The sequence below is a fragment of the Symsagittifera roscoffensis genome, chromosome 6 (assembly GCF_963678635.1).
Source record: "Symsagittifera roscoffensis chromosome 6, txSymRosc1.1, whole genome shotgun sequence".
Classification (NCBI taxonomy): domain Eukaryota; kingdom Metazoa; phylum Xenacoelomorpha; order Acoela; family Convolutidae; genus Symsagittifera; species Symsagittifera roscoffensis.
Genome location: NC_087067.1, coordinates 42,717,319 through 42,737,979, shown reverse-complemented (window position 1 = coordinate 42,737,979; position 20,661 = coordinate 42,717,319). Strand labels below are relative to the sequence as shown.

The 20,661-nt window shown below is 34.2% G+C and overlaps 1 protein-coding gene and 5 non-coding genes across 6 annotated transcripts in view; all 6 read left to right on the top strand.

Moving 5' to 3' along the window:
- The window catches only part of LOC134848390 (thimet oligopeptidase-like), a 197,417-nt gene that overhangs the window by 50,475 nt on the left and 126,281 nt on the right, over positions 1 to 20,661 (top strand). The window lies entirely within an intron of this gene.
- On the top strand, positions 607 to 679 carry Trnak-uuu (transfer RNA lysine (anticodon UUU)). The gene has a single exon. It is a non-coding gene; the product is annotated as a tRNA-Lys (tRNA).
- On the top strand, positions 1,810 to 1,882 carry Trnak-uuu (transfer RNA lysine (anticodon UUU)). The gene has a single exon. It is a non-coding gene; the product is annotated as a tRNA-Lys (tRNA).
- On the top strand, positions 3,021 to 3,093 carry Trnan-guu (transfer RNA asparagine (anticodon GUU)). The gene has a single exon. It is a non-coding gene; the product is annotated as a tRNA-Asn (tRNA).
- On the top strand, positions 4,234 to 4,306 carry Trnan-guu (transfer RNA asparagine (anticodon GUU)). The gene has a single exon. It is a non-coding gene; the product is annotated as a tRNA-Asn (tRNA).
- Trnak-uuu (transfer RNA lysine (anticodon UUU)) lies at positions 5,447 to 5,519 on the top strand. The gene has a single exon. It is a non-coding gene; the product is annotated as a tRNA-Lys (tRNA).

Sequence of the window (20,661 nt, the reverse complement as noted above, 5' to 3'; positions counted from 1 at the left end):
AGAGCAATGTTTCTTAGCGGAGATTGAGTTTTTTGTCGAGCGTAGGCTTTTAATTAATTTGATCTTTTTTGTTTGTGCTCAAATTTTCTCTAGTAACAGCTGTTGTTTGAGCCAAGTTCAAAATTTAGCAGTTAAGATTTTTAATAAAACATGTTATAACAGCCAAACAACTCCAATGGAGACTATGTTCAACTTCCACTAACTTCATCTCAAATTAAAAGTTAAAAAAAAACACAGTAAAGGAAGAAATTGTTTCGGTCAATGAGAACGAAGTTTGAATTGTCTTACTACTCTAACACATAAATCACTGATCAAACCGCAATTCAAGGAAGCACAGAATCAAAAATTGAGAATACTTCTTTGTCATAAAGTCCGTTCGGGAGCTTTGAAGGTACTGATTTTTGCTAATCGACATACGCAGCAGCAGTAAAATTCTTAAGTAAAAAAACTGTCCAAAATTATTGAAAGAAAACGACCTATGAAAGTCAACTTTGGAGACATCGTGAAATGTAAAGCTGTCAAGAACAGAAATTGAAGCGTGTTTGGTAGAAACGAATGAAATTGTACAAAATTAAACAGTTGCATTGTTATTGATCAGTATAATTAGCCCTGCTAGCTCAGCTGGTAGAGCGTTGGACTTTTAATCCAACGGTCAAGGGTTCGAGTCCCTTGTGGGGCGTAAATTTTTGGGAGGCTTCTTCAAGCTTTTGTTCAAACTAGGTTCATTTTGAATATAGGTTTGATTCAAACTATTTTCAAAAGTTGTTCTCAATGATGAAATCAGACGACCCAACATTTCATCGGTTACGTTATCATTTTATGATTAATAAAAAAAATTGTATTTCATCTCCAGAAAACAACAAAAAATCAAGAAATACACAAGAAAATTTTTATTTTTCAAAAAATACAACACTCAAAAAGAACTATAGGATATGAAATGTAGCTCCGTCAGGAATCATCTTAAAAAAATGCTATAATTTTCTAATCCACCAAAGCTGTGTTTTCAAAAGTTTCAGATAGGATTTTGAATCACTGAAGCTGTGGAAAAGGTCCGATGAGAACCAATTTTTTGGTGGCAACCTCAAACTGGGGACCTCTGAACCTACGAGTGCGCTACTCGAGAACTGAGGCAGTAGCAAGCATGACATTTACCAGGAAAATGAAAGAAGATGATGCAAAAACAAACAAAATCTGTTCAGTTTAGAGCAATGTTTCTCAGCGGAGATTGAGTTTTTTTGTCGGGCATAAGCTTTTAGTTATTTTGATCTTTTTTGTTTGTGCTCAAATTTTCTCTACGAAAAGCTGTTGTTTGAGCCAAGTTCAAAATTTAGCAATTGAGTTTTTTAAGAAAACATGTATTAACAGCCAAACAACTCCAATGGAGACTATGTTCAACTTCCACTAACTTCATCTCAAATTAAAAGTTAAAAAAAAACGCAGAAAAGGAAGAAATTGTTTCGGTCAATGAGAACGAAGTTTGAATTGTCTTACTACTCTAACACATAAATCACTGATCAAAACGCAATTCAAGGAAGCACAGAATCAAAAATTGAGAATACTTCTTTGTCATAAAGTCCGTTCGGGAGCTTTGAAGGTACTGATTTTTGCTAATCGAGATACGCAGCAGCAGTAAAATTCTTAAGTAAAAAAACTGTCCAAAATTATTGAAAGAAAACGACCTATGAAAGTCAACTTTGGAGACATCGTGAAATATAAAGCTGTCAAGAACAGAAATTGAAGTGTGTTTGGTAGAAACAAACGAAATTGTACAAAATTAAACAGTTGCATTGTTATTGATCAGTATAAGGAGCCCTGCTAGCTCAGCTGGTAGAGCGTTGGACTTTTAATCCAACGGTCAAGGGTTCGAGTCCCTTGTGAGGCGTAAATTTTTGGGAGGCTCTTCAAGCTTTTGTTCAAACTAGGTTCATTTTGAATATAGGTTTGATTTAAACTATTTTCAAAAGTTGTTCTCAATGATGAAATCAGACGGCCCAACATTTCATCGATTACGTTATCATTTTATGATTAATAAAAAAAATTGTATTTCATCTCCGGAAAACAACAAAAAATCAAGAAATACACAAGAAAATTTTTATTTTTCAAACAATACAACACTCAAAAAGAACTATAGGATATGAAATGTAGCTCCGCCAGGAATCATTTTTAAAAAAACGCTATAATTTTCTAATTCACCAAAGCTGTGTTTTCAAAAGTTTCAGATGGGATTTTGATTCACTGAAGCTGTGGAAAAGGTCCGATCAGAATCAATTTTTTGGTGGCTACCTCAAACTGGGGACCTCTGAACCTACGAGTGCGCTACTCGAGAACTGAGGCATTAGCAAGCGTGACCTTTTCCAGGAAATTGAAAGAAGTTGACGCAAAAACAAACAAAATGTGTTCAGTTTAGAGCAATGTTTCTTAGCGGAGATTGAGTTTTTTTGTCGGGCGTAGGCTTATGTTAATTTGATCTTTTTTGTTTGTGCTCAAATTTTCTCTACGAACAGCTGTTGTTTGAGCCAAGTTCAAAATTTAGCAGTTAAGATTTTTAAGAAAACATGTTATAACAGCCAAACAACTCCAATGGAGACTATGTTCAACCTCCACTAACTTCATCTCGAATTAAAAGTTCGAAAAACCCAGAAAAGGAAGAAAATTTTTTGGTCAATGAAACACTGTTTGAGAACGAAGTTTAGATTGTCTACTACTCTAACACATAAATCACTGATCAAACTGCAATTCAAGGAAGCACAGGATCAAAAATTGAGAATTTTTCTTTGTTATAAAATCCGTTCGGGAGCTTTGAAAATACTGATTTTTGCTAAGCGAGATACGCAGCAGCAGATAAATTCTTAAGTAAAAAAACTGTCCAAAATTATTGAAAGAAAACGACCTATGAAAGTCAACTTCGGAGACACCGTGAAATGTAAAGCTGTCACGAACAGAAATTGAAGTGTGTTTGGTAGAAACGAATGAAATTGTACAAAATTAAACAGTTGCTTTGTTATTGATCAGAATAATGAGGCCTGCTAGCTCAGCTGGTAGAGCGTTGGACTGTTAATACAACGGTCAAGGGTTCGAGTCCCTTGTGGGGCGTAAATTTTTGGGAGGCTTCTTCAAGCTTTTGTTCAAAATAGGTTGATTTTGAATTTAGGTTTGATTCAAACTATTTTCAAATGTTGTTCTCAATGATGAAATCAGACGCTTCAACATTTCATCGTTTACGTTATCATTTTATGATTAATAAAAAAAATTGTATTTCATCTCCGGAAAACAACAAAAAATCAAGAAATACAAAAGAAAATTTTTATTTTTCAAACAATACAACACTCAAAAAGAACTATAAGAGATGAAATGTAGCTCCTTTAGGAATCCTTTTTTAAAAAAACGCTATAATTTTCTAATTCACCAAAGCTGTGTTTTCAAAATTTTCAGATGTGATTTTGATTCACTGAAGCTGTGTAAAAGGTCCGATCATTATCAATTTTTTGGTGGCTACCTCAAACTGGGGACCTCTGAACCTACGAGTGCGCTACTCGAGAACTGAGGCATTAGCAAGAGTGATATTTTCCAGGAAATTGAAAGAAGTTGACGCAAAATCAAACAAAATGTGTTCAGTTTAGAGCAATGTTTCTTAGCGGAGATTGAGTTTTTTTGTCGGGCGTAGGCTTATGTTAATTTTATCTTTTTTGTTTGTGCTCAAATTTTCTCTACGAACAGCTGTTGTTTGAGCCAAGTTCAAAATTTAGCATTTAAGATTTTTAAGAAAACATGTTATAACAGCCAAACAACTCCAATGGAGACTATGTTCAACCTCCACTAACTTCATCTCGAATTAAAAGTTCAAAAAACCCAGAAAAGGAAGAAAATTTTTTGGTCAATGAAACACTGTTTGAGAACGAAGTTTAGATTGTCTACTACTCTAACACATAAATCACTGATCAAACTGCAATTCAAGGAAGCACAGGATCAAAAATTGAGAATTTTTCTTTGTTATAAAGTCCGTTCGGGAGCTTTGAAAATACTGATTTTTGCTAATCGAGATACGCAGCAGCAGATAAATTCTTAAGTAAAAAAACTGTCCAAAATTATTGAAAGAAAACGACCTATGAAAGTCAACTTCGGAGACACCGTGAAATGTAAAGCTGTCACGAACAGAAATTGAAGTGTGTTTGGTAGAAACGAATGAAATTGTACAAAATTAAACAGTTGCTTTGTTATTGATCAGAATAATGAGCCCTGCTAGCTCAGCTGGTAGAGCGTTGGACTGTTAATACAACGGTCAAGGGTTCGAGTCCCTTGTGGGGCGTAAATTTTTGGGAGGCTTCTTCAAGCTTTTGTTCAAAATAGGTTGATTTTGAATTTAGGTTTGATTCAAACTATTTTCAAATGTTGTTCTCAATGATGAAATCAGACGCTTCAACATTTCATCGATTACGTTATCATTTTATGATTAATAAAAAAAATTGTATTTCATTTCCGGAAAACAACAAAAAATCAAGAAATACAAAAGAAAATTTTTATTTTTCAAACAATACAACACTCAAAAAGAACTATAAGAGATGAAATGTAGCTCCGTCAGGAATCCTTTTTAAAAAAAACGCTATAATTTTCTAATTCACCAAAGCTGTGTTTTCAAAAGTTTCAGATGGGATTTTGATTCACTGAAGCTGTGGAAAAGGTCCGATCAGAATCAATTTTTTGGTGGCTACCTCAAACTGGGGACCTCTGAACCTACGAGTGCGCTACTCGAGAACTGAGGCATTAGCAAGCGTGACATTTTCCAGGAAATTGAAAGAAGTTGACGCAAAAACAAACAAAATGTGTTCAGTTTAGAGCAATGTTTCTTAGCGGAGATTGAGTTTTTTTGTCGGGCGTAGGCTTATGTTAATTTGATCTTTTTTGTTTGTGCTCAAATTTTCTCTACGAACAGCTGTTGTTTGAGCCAAGTTCAAAATTTAGCAGTTAAGATTTTTAAGAAAACATGTTATAACAGCCAAACAACTCCAATGGAGACTATGTTCAACCTCCACTAACTTCATCTCGAATTAAAAGTTCAAAAAACCCAGAAAAGGAAGAAAATTTTTTGGTCAATGAAACACTGTTTGAGAACGAAGTTTAGATTGTCTACTACTCTAACACATAAATCACTGATCAAACTGCAATTCAAGGAAGCACAGGATCAAAAGTTGAGAATTTTTCTTTGTTGTAAAGTCCGTTCGGGAGCTTTGAAAGTACTGATTTTTGCTAATCGAGATACGCAGCAGCAGTAAAATTCTTAAGTAAAAAAACTGTCCAAAATTATTGAAAGAAAACGACCTATGAAAGTCAACTTCGGAGACACCGTGAAATGTAAAGCTGTCACGAACAGAAATTGAAGTGTGTTTGGTAGAAACGAATGAAATTGTACAAAATTAAACAGTTGCTTTGTTATTGATCAGTATAATGAGCCCTGCTAGCTCAGCTGGTAGAGCGTTGGACTTTTAATACAACGGTCAAGGGTTCGAGTCCCTTGTGGGGCGTAAATTTTTGGGAGGCTTCTTGAAGCTTTTGTTCAAAATAGGTTCATTTTGAATTTAGGTTTGATTCAAACTATTTTCAAATGTTGTTCTCAATGATGAAATCAGACGATTCGACCTTTCATCGATAACGTTATCATTTTATGATTAATAAAAAAAATTGTATTTCATCTCCGGAAAACAACAAAAAATTAAGAGATACACAACAAAATTTTTATTTTTCAAACAATACAACACTCAAAAAGAACTATAGGATAAGAAATGTAGCTCCGTCAGGAATCATTTAAAAAAACGCTAAAATTTTCTAATCCACCAAAGCTGTGTTTTAAAAAGTTTCAGCTGGGATTTTGATTCACTGAAGCTGTGGAAAAGGTCCGATGAGAACCAATTTTTTGGTGGCAACCTCAAACTGGCGACCTCTGAACCTATGAGTGCGCTACTCGAGAACTGAGGCAGTAGCAAGCGTGACATTTTCCAGGAAAATGAAAGAAGATGATGCAAAAACAAACAAAATGTGTTCAGTTTAGAGTAATGTTTCTTAGCGGAGAATGAGTTTTTTGTCGGGCGTAGGCTTTTAGTTAATTTGATCTTTTTTGTTTGTGCTTAAATTTTCTCTACGAACAGCTGTTGTTTGAGCCAAGTTCAAAATTTATCAGTTGAAATTTTTAAGAAAACATGTTATTACAGCCAAAAAAACTCCAATGGAGACTATGTTCAACTTCCACTAACTTCATCTCAAATTAAAAGTAAAAAAAAAACACAGAAAAGGAAGAAATTGTTTTGGTCAATGAAACACTGTTTGAGAACGAAGTTTAAATTGTCTTACTACTCTAACACATAAATCATTGATCAAACCGCAATTCAAGGAAGCACATGATCAAAAATTGAGAATACTTCTTTGATATAAAGTCCGTTCGGGAGCTATGAATGTACTGATTTTTGCTAATCGAGATACGCAGCAGAAGTAAAATTCTTCAGTGAAAAAAACTGTCCAAATAAGTGAAAGAAAACGACCTTTGAAAGTCAACTTCGGAGACATCGTGAAATGTAAAGCTGTCAAGAACAGAAATTGAAGTGTGTTTGGTAGAAACGAATAAAATTGTACAAAATTAAACAGTTGCATTGTTATTGAGCATAATACTTAGCCCTGCTAGCTCAGCTAGTAGAGCGTTGGACTTTTAATCCAACGGTCAAAGGTTCGAGTCCCTTGTGGGGCGTAAATTTTTGGGAGGCTTCTTCAAGCTTTTGTTTCAAAATAGTTCATTTTGAATTTAGGTTCGATTCATACTATTTTCAAAAGTTGTTCTCAATGATGAAATCAGATGACACAACATTTCATTGATTACCTTATCATTTTATGATTAATAAAAAATTGTTTTTCATCTCCGGAAAACAAGAAAAAATTAAGAAATACACCAGAAAATTTTTATTTTTCAAACAATAAAACACTCAAAAAGAACTATAGGATATGAAATGTAGCTCCGTCAGGAATTATTTTTTAAAAAACGCTAAAACTTTCTATCCACCAAAGCTGCGTTTTCAAATGTTTCAGATGGGATTTTGATTTACTGAAGCTGTGGAAAAGGTCCGATGAGAACCAATTTTTTGGTGGCAACCTCAAACTGGGGACCTCTGAACCTACGAGTGCGCTACTCGAGAACTGAGGCAGTAGCAAGCGTGACATTTTCATTTTCCAGGAAAATGAAAGAAGTTGATGCAAAAACAAACAAAATGTGTTCAGTTTAGAGCAATGTTTCTTAGCGGAGATTGAGTTTTTTGTCGAGCGTAGGCTTTTAATTAATTTGATCTTTTTTGTTTGTGCTCAAATTTTCTCTAGTAACAGCTGTTGTTTGAGTCAAGTTCAAAATTTAGCAGTTAAGATTTTTAATAAAACATGTTATAACAGCCAAACAGCTCCAATGGAGACTATGTTCAACTTCCACTAACTTCATCTCAAATTAAAAACTAAAAAAAACACAGAAAAGGAAGAAATTGTTTTGGTCAATGAAACACAGTTTGAGAACGAAGTTTAAATTGTCTTACTAATCTAACTCATAAATCACTGATCAAACCGCAATTCAAGGAAGCACAGGATCAAAAATTGAGAATACTTCTTTGTTATAAAGTCCGTTCGGGAGCTTTGAAGTCACTGATTTTTGCTAATCGAGATACGCAGCAGCAGTAAAATTCTTCAGTGAAAAAACTGTCCAAATAAGTGAAAGAAAACGACCTTTGGAAGTCAACTTCGGAGACATCGTGAAATGTAAGCTGTCAAGAACAGAAATTGAAGTGTGTTTGGTAGAAACGAATAAAATTGTACAAAATTAAACAGTTGCATTGTTATTAATCAGTATAAGGAGCCCTGCTAGCTCAGCTGGTAGAGCGGTGGACTGTTAATCCAACCGTCAAGGGTTCGATCACTTGTAGGGCGTAAATTTTTGGGAGTATTCTTTAAGCTTTTGTTCAAAATAGTTCATTTTGAATTTAGGTTTGATTCGAACTATTTTCAAAAGTTGTTCTCAATGATGAAATCAGATGACGCAGCATTTCATCGATTACGTTATCATTTTAGGATTAATTAAGAAATACACAAAAAAATTTTTATTTTTCAAACAATACAACACTCAAAAAAAACTATAGGATATGAAATGTAGCTCCGTCAGGAATTATTTTAAAAAAAACGCTATATTTTTCTAACCACAAAAGCTGCGTTTTCAAAAGTTTCAGATGGGATTTTGATTCATTGAAGCTGTGGAAAAGGTCCGATGAGAACCAATTTTTTGGTGGCAACCTCAAACTGGGGACCTCTGAACCTACGAGTGCGCTACTCGAGAACTGAGGCAGTAGCAAGCGTGACATTTTCCGGGAAATTGAAAGAAGATGATGCAAAAACAAACAAAATGTGTTCAGTTTTGAGCAATGTTTCTTAGAGGAGATTGAGTTTTTTGTCGGGCGCAGGCTTTTAGTTACTTTGATCTTTTTTGTTTGTGCTCAAATTTTCTCTACGAACAGCTGTTGTTTGAGCCAAGTTCAAAATTCAGCAGTTGAGATGTTTAAGAAAACATGTTGTAACAGCCAAAAAACTCCAATGGAGACTATGTTCAACTTCCACTAACTTCATCTCAAATTAAAAAAAAAAACAGAAAAGGAAGAAATTGTTTTGGTCAATGAAACACTGTTTGAGAACGAAGTTTAAATTGTCTTACTACTCTAACACATAAATCATTGATCAAACCGCAATTCAAGGAAGCACAGGATCAAAAATTGAGAATACTTCTTTGATATAAAGTCCGTTCGGGAGCTATGAATGTACTGATTTTTGCTAATCGAGATACGCAGCAGCAGTAAAATTCTTCAGTGAAAAAAACTGTCCAAATAAGTGAAAGAAAACGACCTTTGAAAGTCAACTTCGGAGACATCGTGAAATGTAAAGCTGTCAAGAACAGAAATTGAAGTGTGTTTGGTAGAAACGAATAAAATTGTACAAAATTGAACAGTTGCATTGTTATTGAGCATAATAATTAGCCCTGCTAGCTCAGCTAGTAGAGCGTTGGACTTTTAATCCAACGGTCAAAGGTTCGAGTCCCTTGTGGGGCGTAAATTTTTGGGAGGCTTCTTCAAGCTTTTGTTTCAAAATAGTTCATTTTGAATTTAGGTTCGATTCATACTATTTTCAAAAGTTGTTCTCAATGATGAAATCAGATGACGCAGCATTTCATCGATTACGTTATCATTTTAGGATTAATTAAGAAATACACAAGAAAATTTTTATTTTTCAAACAATACAACACTCAAAAAAAACTATAGGATATGAAATGTAGCTCCGTCAGGAATTATTTTTAAAAAAACGCTATATTTTTCTAACCACAAAAGCTGCGTTTTCAAAAGTTTCAGATGGGATTTTGATTCATTGAAGCTGTGGAAAAGGTCCGATGAGAACCAATTTTTTGGTGGCAACCTCAAACTGGGGACCTCTGAACCTACGAGTGCGCTACTCGAGAACTGAGGCAGTAGCAAGCGTGACATTTTCCGGGAAATTGAAAGAAGATGATGCAAAAACAAACAAAATGTGTTCAGTTTTGAGCAATGTTTCTTAGAGGAGATTGAGTTTTTTGTCGGGCGCAGGCTTTTAGTTACTTTGATCTTTTTTGTTTGTGCTCAAATTTTCTCTACGAACAGCTGTTGTTTGAGCCAAGTTCAAAATTCAGCAGTTGAGATGTTTAAGAAAACATGTTGTAACAGCCAAAAAACTCCAATGGAGACTATGTTCAACTTCCACTAACTTCATCTCAAATTAAAAAAAAACACAGAAAAGGAAGAAATTGTTTTGGTCAATGAAACACTGTTTGAGAACGAAGTTTAAATTGTCTTACTACTCTAACACATAAATCATTGATCAAACCGCAATTCAAGGAAGCACAGGATCAAAAATTGAGAATACTTCTTTGATATAAAGTCCGTTCGGGAGCTATGAATGTACTGATTTTTGCTAATCGAGATACGCAGCAGCAGTAAAATTCTTCAGTGAAAAAAACTGTCCAAATAAGTGAAAGAAAACGACCTTTGAAAGTCAACTTCGGAGACATCGTGAAATGTAAAGCTGTCAAGAACAGAAATTGAAGTGTGTTTGGTAGAAACGAATAAAATTGTACAAAATTAAACAGTTGCATTGTTATTGAGCATAATAATTAGCCCTGCTAGCTCAGCTAGTAGAGCGTTGGACTTTTAATCCAACGGTCAAAGGTTCGAGTCCCTTGTGGGGCGTAAATTTTTGGGAGGCTTCTTCAAGCTTTTGTTTCAAAATAGTTCATTTTGAATTTAGGTTCGATTCATACTATTTTCAAAAGTTGTTCTCAATGATGAAATCAGATGACACAACATTTCATTGATTACCTTATCATTTTATGATTAATAAAAAATTGTTTTTCATCTCCGGAAAACAAGAAAAAATTAAGAAATACACCAGAAAATTTTTATTTTTCAAACAATAAAACACTCAAAAAGAACTATAGGATATGAAATGTAGCTCCGTCAGGAATTATTTTTTAAAAAACGCTAAAATTTTCTATCCACCAAAGCTGCGTTTTCAAATGTTTCAGATGGGATTTTGATTTACTGAAGCTGTGGAAAAGGTCCGATGAGAACCAATTTTTTGGTGGCAACCTCAAACTGGGGACCTCTGAACCTACGAGTGCGCTACTCGAGAACTGAGGCAGTAGCAAGCGTGACATTTTCATTTTCCAGGAAAATGAAAGAAGTTGATGCAAAAACAAACAAAATGTGTTCAGTTTAGAGCAATGTTTCTTAGCGGAGATTGAGTTTTTTGTCGAGCGTAGGCTTTTAATTAATTTGATCTTTTTTGTTTGTGCTCAAATTTTCTCTAGTAACAGCTGTTGTTTGAGTCAAGTTCAAAATTTAGCAGTTAAGATTTTTAATAAAACATGTTATAACAGCCAAACAACTCCAATGGAGACTATGTTCAACTTCCACTAACTTCATCTCAAATTAAAAACTAAAAAAAACACAGAAAAGGAAGAAATTGTTTTGGTCAATGAAACACAGTTTGAGAACGAAGTTTAAATTGTCTTACTAATCTAACTCATAAATCACTGATCAAACCGCAATTCAAGGAAGCACAGGATCAAAAATTGAGAATACTTCTTTGTTATAAAGTCCGTTCGGGAGCTTTGAAGTCACTGATTTTTGCTAATCGAGATACGCAGCAGCAGTAAAATTCTTCAGTGAAAAAACTGTCCAAATAAGTGAAAGAAAACGACCTTTGGAAGTCAACTTCGGAGACATCGTGAAATGTAAGCTGTCAAGAACAGAAATTGAAGTGTGTTTGGTAGAAACGAATAAAATTGTACAAAATTAAACAGTTGCATTGTTATTAATCAGTATAAGGAGCCCTGCTAGCTCAGCTGGTAGAGCGGTGGACTGTTAATCCAACCGTCAAGGGTTCGATCACTTGTAGGGCGTAAATTTTTGGGAGGTTTCTTCAAGCTTTTGTTCAAAATAGTTCATTTTGAATTTAGGTTCGATTCATACTATTTTCAAAAGTTGTTCTCAATGATGAAATCAGATGACACAACATTTCATTGATTACCTTATCATTTTATGATTAATAAAAAATTGTTTTTCATCTCCGGAAAACAAGAAAAAATTAAGAAATACACCAGAAAATTTTTATTTTTCAAACAATAAAACACTCAAAAAGAACTATAGGATATGAAATGTAGCTCCGTCAGGAATTATTTTTTAAAAAACGCTAAAATTTTCTATCCACCAAAGCTGCGTTTTCAAATGTTTCAGATGGGATTTTGATTTACTGAAGCTGTGGAAAAGGTCCGATGAGAACCAATTTTTTGGTGGCAACCTCAAACTGGGGACCTCTGAACCTACGAGTGCGCTACTCGAGAACTGAGGCAGTAGCAAGCGTGACATTTTCATTTTCCAGGAAAATGAAAGAAGTTGATGCAAAAACAAACAAAATGTGTTCAGTTTAGAGCAATGTTTCTTAGCGGAGATTGAGTTTTTTGTCGAGCGTAGGCTTTTAATTAATTTGATCTTTTTTGTTTGTGCTCAAATTTTCTCTAGTAACAGCTGTTGTTTGAGTCAAGTTCAAAATTTAGCAGTTAAGATTTTTAATAAAACATGTTATAACAGCCAAACAACTCCAATGGAGACTATGTTCAACTTCCACTAACTTCATCTCAAATTAAAAACTAAAAAAAAACACAGAAAAGGAAGAAATTGTTTTGGTCAATGAAACACAGTTTGAGAACGAAGTTTAAATTGTCTTACTAATCTAACTCATAAATCACTGATCAAACCGCAATTCAAGGAAGCACAGGATCAAAAATTGAGAATACTTCTTTGTTATAAAGTCCGTTCGGGAGCTTTGAAGTCACTGATTTTTGCTAATCGAGATACGCAGCAGCAGTAAAATTCTTCAGTGAAAAAACTGTCCAAATAAGTGAAAGAAAACGACCTTTGGAAGTCAACTTCGGAGACATCGTGAAATGTAAGCTGTCAAGAACAGAAATTGAAGTGTGTTTGGTAGAAACGAATAAAATTGTACAAAATTAAACAGTTGCATTGTTATTAATCAGTATAAGGAGCCCTGCTAGCTCAGCTGGTAGAGCGGTGGACTGTTAATCCAACCGTCAAGGGTTCGATCACTTGTAGGGCGTAAATTTTTGGGAGGTTTCTTCAAGCTTTTGTTCAAAATAGTTCATTTTGAATTTAGGTTTGATTCGAACTATTTTCAAAAGTTGTTCTCAATGATGAAATCAGATGACGCAGCATTTCATCGATTACGTTATCATTTTAGGATTAATTAAGAAATACACAAGAAAATTTTTATTTTTCAAACAATACAACACTCAAAAAAAACTATAGGATATGAAATGTAGCTCCGTCAGGAATTATTTTTAAAAAAACGCTATATTTTTCTAACCACAAAAGCTGCGTTTTCAAAAGTTTCAGATGGGATTTTGATTCATTGAAGCTGTGGAAAAGGTCCGATGAGAACCAATTTTTTGGTGGCAACCTCAAACTGGGGACCTCTGAACCTACGAGTGCGCTACTCGAGAACTGAGGCAGTAGCAAGCGTGACATTTTCCGGGAAATTGAAAGAAGATGATGCAAAAACAAACAAAATGTGTTCAGTTTTTAGCAATGTTTCTTAGCGGAGATTGAGTTTTTTGTCGGGCGTAGGCTTTTAGTTACTTTGATCTTTTTTGTTTGTGCTCAAATTTTCTCTACGAACAGCTGTTGATTGAGCCAAGTTCAAAATTTAGCAATTGAGATTTTTAAGAAAACATGTTATAACAGCCAAACAACTCCAATGGAGACTATGTTCAACTTCCACTAACTTCATCTCAAATTAAAAGTAAAAAAAAACACAGAAAGGGAAGAAATTTGTTTGGTCAATGAAACACTGTTTGAGAACGAAGTTTAGATTGTCTACTACTCTAACACATAAATCACTGATCAAAGTGCAATTCAAGGAAGCACAGGATCAAAAATTGAGAATACTTCTTTGTTATAAAGTCCGTTCGGAAGCTTTGAAAGTACTGATTTTTGCTAATCGAGATACGCAGCAGCAGTAAATTTCTCAAGTAAAAAAACTGTCCAAAATTATTGAAAGAAAACGACCGATGAAAGTCAACTTCGGAGACAGCGTGAAATGTAAAGCTATCAAGAACAGAAATTGAAGTGTGTTTGGTAGAAAAAAATAAAAAATTATACAAAATTAAACAGTAGCATTGTTGTTGAGCGTTATATTGAGACCTTACAGCTCAGCTGGTAGAGCGTTGGAATTTTAGTCTAACGGTCAAGTGTTCGAGTCTCTTGCGGGACAAAAATTTTTGGGAGGCTTCTTCAAGCTTATGTTCAAAATAGGTTCATTTTGAATTTAGGTTTGATTCAAACTATTTTCAAAAGTTGTTCTCAATGATGAAATCAGACGACCCAACCTTTCATCGATTACGTTATCATTTTTTGATTAATAAAAAAAACTGTATCTCATCTTCGAAAACAACAAAAAATCAAAAAATACACAAGAAAATTTTTATTTTTCAAACAATACAACACTGAAAAAGAACTATAGGATATGAAATGTAGCTCCTTCAGGAATCATTTAAAAAAACCCTATAATTTTCTAATCTACCAAAGCTGTGTTTTCAAAAGTTTCAGATGGGATTTTGATTCACTGAAGCTGTGGAAAAGATCCGATGAGAACCAAGTTTTTGGTGGCAACCTCAAACTGGGGACCTCTGAACCTACGAGTGAGCTACTCAAGAACTGATGCAGTAGCAAGCGTGACATTTTCCAGGAAAATGAAAGAAGATGATGCAAAAACAACCAAAATGTGTTCAGTTTAGAGCAATGTTTCTTAGCGGAGATTTTTTTGTCGGGCGTAGGCTTTTAGTTATTTTGATCTTTTTTGTTTGTGGTCAAATTTTCTCTACGAACAGCTGTTGTTTGAGTTCAGTTCAAAATTTGGCAATTGAGATTTTTAAGAAAACTTGTTGTAACAGCCAAACAACTCCAATGGAGACTTTGTTCAACTTCCACTAACTTCATCTCAAATTAAAAGTTAAAAAAAAACACAGAAAAGGAAGAAATTAATTTGGTCAATGAAACACTGTTTGAGAACGAAGTTTAAATTGTCTTACTACTCTAACACATAAATCACTGATCAAACCAAAATTCAAGGAAGCACAGGATCAAAAACTGAGAGTACTTTTTTGTTATAAAGTCCGTTCGGGAGCTTTGAAGGTACTGATTTTTCCTAATCCAGATACGCAGCAGCAGTAAAATTTCACTAAATTCATCTCAACTTAAAAGTTAAAAAAAAACACAGAAAAGGAAGAAATTGTTTTGGTCAATGAAACACTGTTTGAGAACGAAGTTTAAATTGTCTCACGACTCTAACACATAAATCACTGATCAAACTGCAATTCAAGGAAGCACAGGATCAAAAACTGAAATTGAAGTGTGTTTGGTAGAAAGGAGCAAAATTTTAAAAAATTAAAAAATAAACAGTTACATTGTTATTGAGCAGGAATTTGAGCCCTGCTAGCTCAGTCAGTAGAGCGGTGGACTTTTCATCCGACGGTCAAGGGTTCGTGTCCCTTGTGGGGAGTAAATTTTTGAGAGGCTTCTTCAAATTTTTGTTCAAAATAGGTTCTTTTTGAAATTAGGTTTCATTCAAACCAACCTCAAAGGCTGTTTTCCAGGATGAAATCAGACGACCCAACCTTTCATCGATTACGTTATCATTTTATGATTAATAAAAAAAACTGTATTTCATCTCCGGAAAACAACAAAAAATCAAGAAATACAAAAGAAAAATTTTATTTTTCAAACAATACAACACTCAAAAAGAACTATAAGAGATGAAATGTAGCTCCGTCAGGAATCCTTTTTAAAAAAACGCTATAATATTCCAATCCGAGTTTTTTGTCGGGCGTAGGCTTTTAGTTACTTTGATCTTTTTTGTTTGTGCTCAAATTTTCTCTACGAACAGCTGTTGATTGAGCCAAGTTCAAAATTTAGCAATTGAGATTTTTAAGAAAACATGTTATAACAGCCAAACAACTCCAATGGAGACTATGTTCAACTTCCACTAACTTCATCTCAAATTAAAAGTAAAAAAAAAACACAGAAAGGGAAGAAATTTGTTTGGTCAATGAAACACTGTTTGAGAACGAAGTTTAGATTGTCTACTACTCTAACACATAAATCACTGATCAAAGTGCAATTCAAGGAAGCACAGGATCAAAAATTGAGAATACTTCTTTGTTATAAAGTCCGTTCGGGAGCTTTGAAAGTACTGATTTTTGCTAATCGAGATACGCAGCAGCAGTAAATTTCTCAAGTAAAAAAACTGTCCAAAATTATTGAAAGAAAACGACCGATGAAAGTCAACTTCGGAGACAGCGTGAAATGTAAAGCTGTCAAGAACAGAAATTGAAGTGTGTTTGGTAGAAAAAAATAAAAAATTATATAAAATTAAACAGTAGCATTGTTATTGAGCGTTATATTGAGACCTTACAGCTCAGCTGGTAGAGCGTTGGAATTTTAGTCTAACGGTCAAGGGTTCGAGTCTCTTGCGGGGCAAAAATTTTTGGGAGGCTTCTTCAAGCTTATGTTCAAAATAGGTTCATTTTGAATTTAGGTTTGATTCAAACTATTTTCAAAAGTTGTTCTCAATGATGAAATCAGACGACCCAACCTTTCATCGATTACGTTATCATTTTTTGATTAATAAAAAAAACTGTATCTCATCTTCGGAAAACAACAAAAAGTCAAGAAATACACAAGAAAATTTTTATTTTTCAAACAATACAACACTGAAAAAGAACTATAGGATATGAAATGTAGCTCCTTCAGGAATCATTTAAAAAAACCCTATAATTTTCTAATCTACCAAAGCTGTGTTTTCAAAAGTTTCAGATGGGATTTTGATTCACTGAAGCTGTGGAAAAGATCCGATGAGAACCAAGTTTTTGGTGGCAACCTCAAACTGGGGACCTCTGAACCTACGAGTGAGCTACTCAAGAACTGATGCAGTAGCAAGCGTGACATTTTCCAGGAAAATGAAAGAAGATGATGCAAAAACAACCAAAATGTGTTCAGTTTAGAGCAATGTTTCTTAGCGGAGATTTTTTTGTCGGGCGTAGGCTTTTAGTTATTTTGATCTTTTTTGTTTGTGGTCAAATTTTCTCTACGAACAGCTGTTGTTTGAGTTCAGTTCAAAATTTGGCAATTGAGATTTTTAAGAAAACTTGTTGTAACAGCCAAACAACTCCAATGGAGACTTTGTTCAACTTCCACTAACTTCATCTCAAATTAAAAGTTAAAAAAAAACACAGAAAAGGAAGAAATTAATTTGGTCAATGAAACACTGTTTGAGAACGAAGTTTAAATTGTCTTACTACTCTAACACATAAATCACTGATCAAACCAAAATTCAAGGAAGCACAGGATCAAAAACTGAGAGTACTTTTTTGTTATAAAGTCCGTTCGGGAGCTTTGAAGGTACTGATTTTTCCTAATCCAGATACGCAGCAGCAGTAAAATTTCACTAAATTCATCTCAACTTAAAAGTTAAAAAAAAACACAGAAAAGGAAGAAATTGTTTTGGTCAATGAAACACTGTTTGAGAACGAAGTTTAAATTGTCTCACGACTCTAACACATAAATCACTGATCAAACTGCAATTCAAGGAAGCACAGGATCAAAAACTGAAATTGAAGTGTGTTTGGTAGAGAGGAGCAAAATTTTAAAAAATTAAAAAATAAACAGTTACATTGTTATTGAGCAGGAATTTGAGCCCTGCTAGCTCAGTCAGTATAGCGGTGGACTTTTCATCCGACGGTCAAGGGTTCGTGTCCCTTGTGGGGAGTAAATTTTTGAGAGGCTTCTTCAAATTTTTGTTCAAAATAGGTTCTTTTTGAAATTAGGTTTCATTCAAACCAACCTCAAAGGTTGTTTTCCAGGATTAAATCAGACGACCCAACCTTTCATCGATTACGTTATCATTTTATGATTAATAAAAAAAACTGTATTTCATCTCCGGAAAACAACAAAAAATCAAGAAATACAAAAGAAAAATTTTATTTTTCAAACAATACAACACTCAAAAAGAACTATAAGAGATGAAATGTAGCTCCGTCAGGAATCCTTTTAAAAAAACGCTATAATATTCTAATCCACCAAAGCTGTGTTTTCAAAAGTTTCAGATGGAATTTTCATTCACTGAAGCTGTGGAAAAGGTCCGATGAGAACCAAGTTTTTGGTGGCAACCTCAAACTGGGGACCTCTGAACCTACGAGTGCGCTACTCGAGAACTGAGACAGTAGCAAGCGTGACAATTTCCAGGAAAATGAAAGAAGATCATGCAAAAACAAACACAATGTGTTCAGTTTAGAGCAATGTTTTTTAGAGGAGATTGAGTTTTTGTCGGGCATAGGCTTTTAGTTAATTTGATCTTTTTTGTCTGTGCTCAAATTTTCTCTACGAACAGCTGTTGTTTGAGCCAAGTTCAAAATTTAGCAATTGAGATTTTTAAGAAAACATGTTATAACAGCCAAACAACTCCAATAAAGACTATGTTCAACTTCCACTAACCTCATCTCAAATTAAAAATTAAAAAAACACAGAAAAGGAAGAAAATGTTTTGGTCAATGAAACACTGTTTGAGAACGAAGTTTAAATTGTCTTACTAATCTAACTCATAAATCACTGATCAAACCGCAATTCAAGGAAGCACAGGATCAAAAATTGAGAATACTTCTTTGTTATAAAGTCCGTTCGGGAGCTTTGAAGGTACTGATTTTTGCTAATCGAGATACGCAGCAGCAGTAAAATTATTCAGTGAAAAAAAACTGTTCAAATAAGTGAAAGAAAACGACCAAAGAAATTCAACTCGGAGACATCGTGAAATGTAAGCTGTCAAGAACACAAATTGAAGTGTGTTTGGTAGAAACGAATAAAATTGTACAAAATTAAACAGTTGCATTGTTATTGATCAGTATGATAAGCCCTGCTAGCTCAGCTGGTAGAGCGGTGGACTGTTTATCCAACGGTCAAGGGTTCGAATCACTTGTGGGGCGAAAATTTTTGGGAGGATTCTTTAAGCTTTTGTTCAAAATAGTTCATTTTGAATTTAGGTTTGATTCAAACTATTTTAAAAAGTTGTTCTCAATGATGAAATCAGATGACACAACATTTCATCGATTACGTTATCATTTTAGGATTAATAAAAAAATTGTATTTCATCTCGGGAAAACAACAAAAAATTAAGAAATACACCAGAAAATTTTTATTTTTCAAACAATACAACACTCAAAAAGAACTATAGGATATAAAATGTAGCTCCGTCAGGAATTATTTTTTAAAAAACGCTAAAATTTTCTAACCACCAAAGCTGCGTTTTCAAATGTTTCAGATGGGATTTTGATTCACTGAAGCTGTGGAAAAGATCCGATGAGAACCAACTTTTTGGTGGCAACCTCAAACTGGGGACCTCTGAACCTACGAGTGAGCTACTCAAGAACTGATGCAGTAGCAAGCGTGACATTTTCCAGGAAAATGAAAGAAGATGATGCAAAAACAACCAAAATGTGTTCAGTTTAGAGCAATGTTTCTTAGCGGAGATTTTTTTGTCGGGCGTAGGCTTTTAGTTATTTTGATCTTTTTTGTTTGTGGTCAAATTTTCTCTACGAACAGCTGTTGTTTGAGTTCAGTTCAAAATTTGGCAATTGAGATTTTTAAGAAAACTTGTTGTAACAGCCAAACAACTCCAATGGAGACTTTGTTCAACTTCCACTAACTTCATCTCAAATTAAAAGTTAAAAAAAAAACACAGAAAAGGAAGAAATTAATTTGGTCAATGAAACACTGTTTGAGAACGAAGTTTAAATTGTCTTACTACTCTAACACATAAATCACTGATCAAACCAAAATTCAAGGAAGCACAGGATCAAAAACTGAGAGTACTTTTTTGTTATAAAGTCCGTTCGGGAGCTTTGAAGGTACTGATTTTTCCTAATCCAGATACGCAGCAGCAGTAAAATTTCACTAAATTCATCTCAACTTAAAAGTTAAAAAAAAACACAGAAAAGGAAGAAATTGTTTTGGTCAATGAAACACTGTTTGAGAACGAAGTTTAAATTGTCTCACGACTCTAACACATAAATCACTGATCAAACTGCAATTCAAGGAAGCACAGGATCAAAAACTGAAATTGAAGTGTGTTTGGTAGAGAGGAGCAAAATTTTAAAAAATTAAAAAATAAACAGTTACATTGTTATTGAGCAGGAATTTGAGCCCTGCTAGCTCAGTCAGTATAGCGGTGGACTTTTCATCCGACGGTCAAGGGTTCGTGTCCCTTGTGGGGAGTAAATTTTTGAGAGGCTTCTTCAAATTTTTGTTCAAAATAGGTTCTTTTTGAAATTAGGTTTCATTCAAACCAACCTCAAAGGTTGTTTTCCAGGATTAAATCAGACGACCCAACCTTTCATCGATTACGTTATCATTTTATGATTAATAAAAAAAACTGTATTTCATCTCCGGAAAACAACAAAAAATCAAGAAATACAAAAGAAAAGTTTTATTTTTCAAACAATACAACACTCAAAAAGAACTATAAGAGATGAAATGTAGCTCCGTCAGGAATCCTTTTAAAAAAACGCTATAATATTCTAATCCACCAAAGCTGTGTTTTCAAAAGTTTCAGATGGAATTTTCATTCACTGAAGCTGTGGAAAAGGTCCGATGAGAACCAAGTTTTTGGTGGCAACCTCAAACTGGGGACCTCTGAACCTACGAGTGCGCTACTCGAGAACTGAGACAGTAGCAAGCGTGACATTTTCCAGGAAAATGAAAGAAGATCATGCAAAAACAAACACAATGTGTTCAGTTTAGAGCAATGTTTTTTAGAGGAGATTGAGTTTTTGTCGGGCATAGGCTTTTAGTTAATTTGATCTTTTTTGTCTGTGCTCAAATTTTCTCTACGAACAGCTGTTGTTTGAGCCAAGTTCAAAATTTAGCAATTGAGATTTTTAAGAAAACATGTTATAACAGCCAAACAACTCCAATAAAGACTATGTTCAACTTCCACTAACCTCAT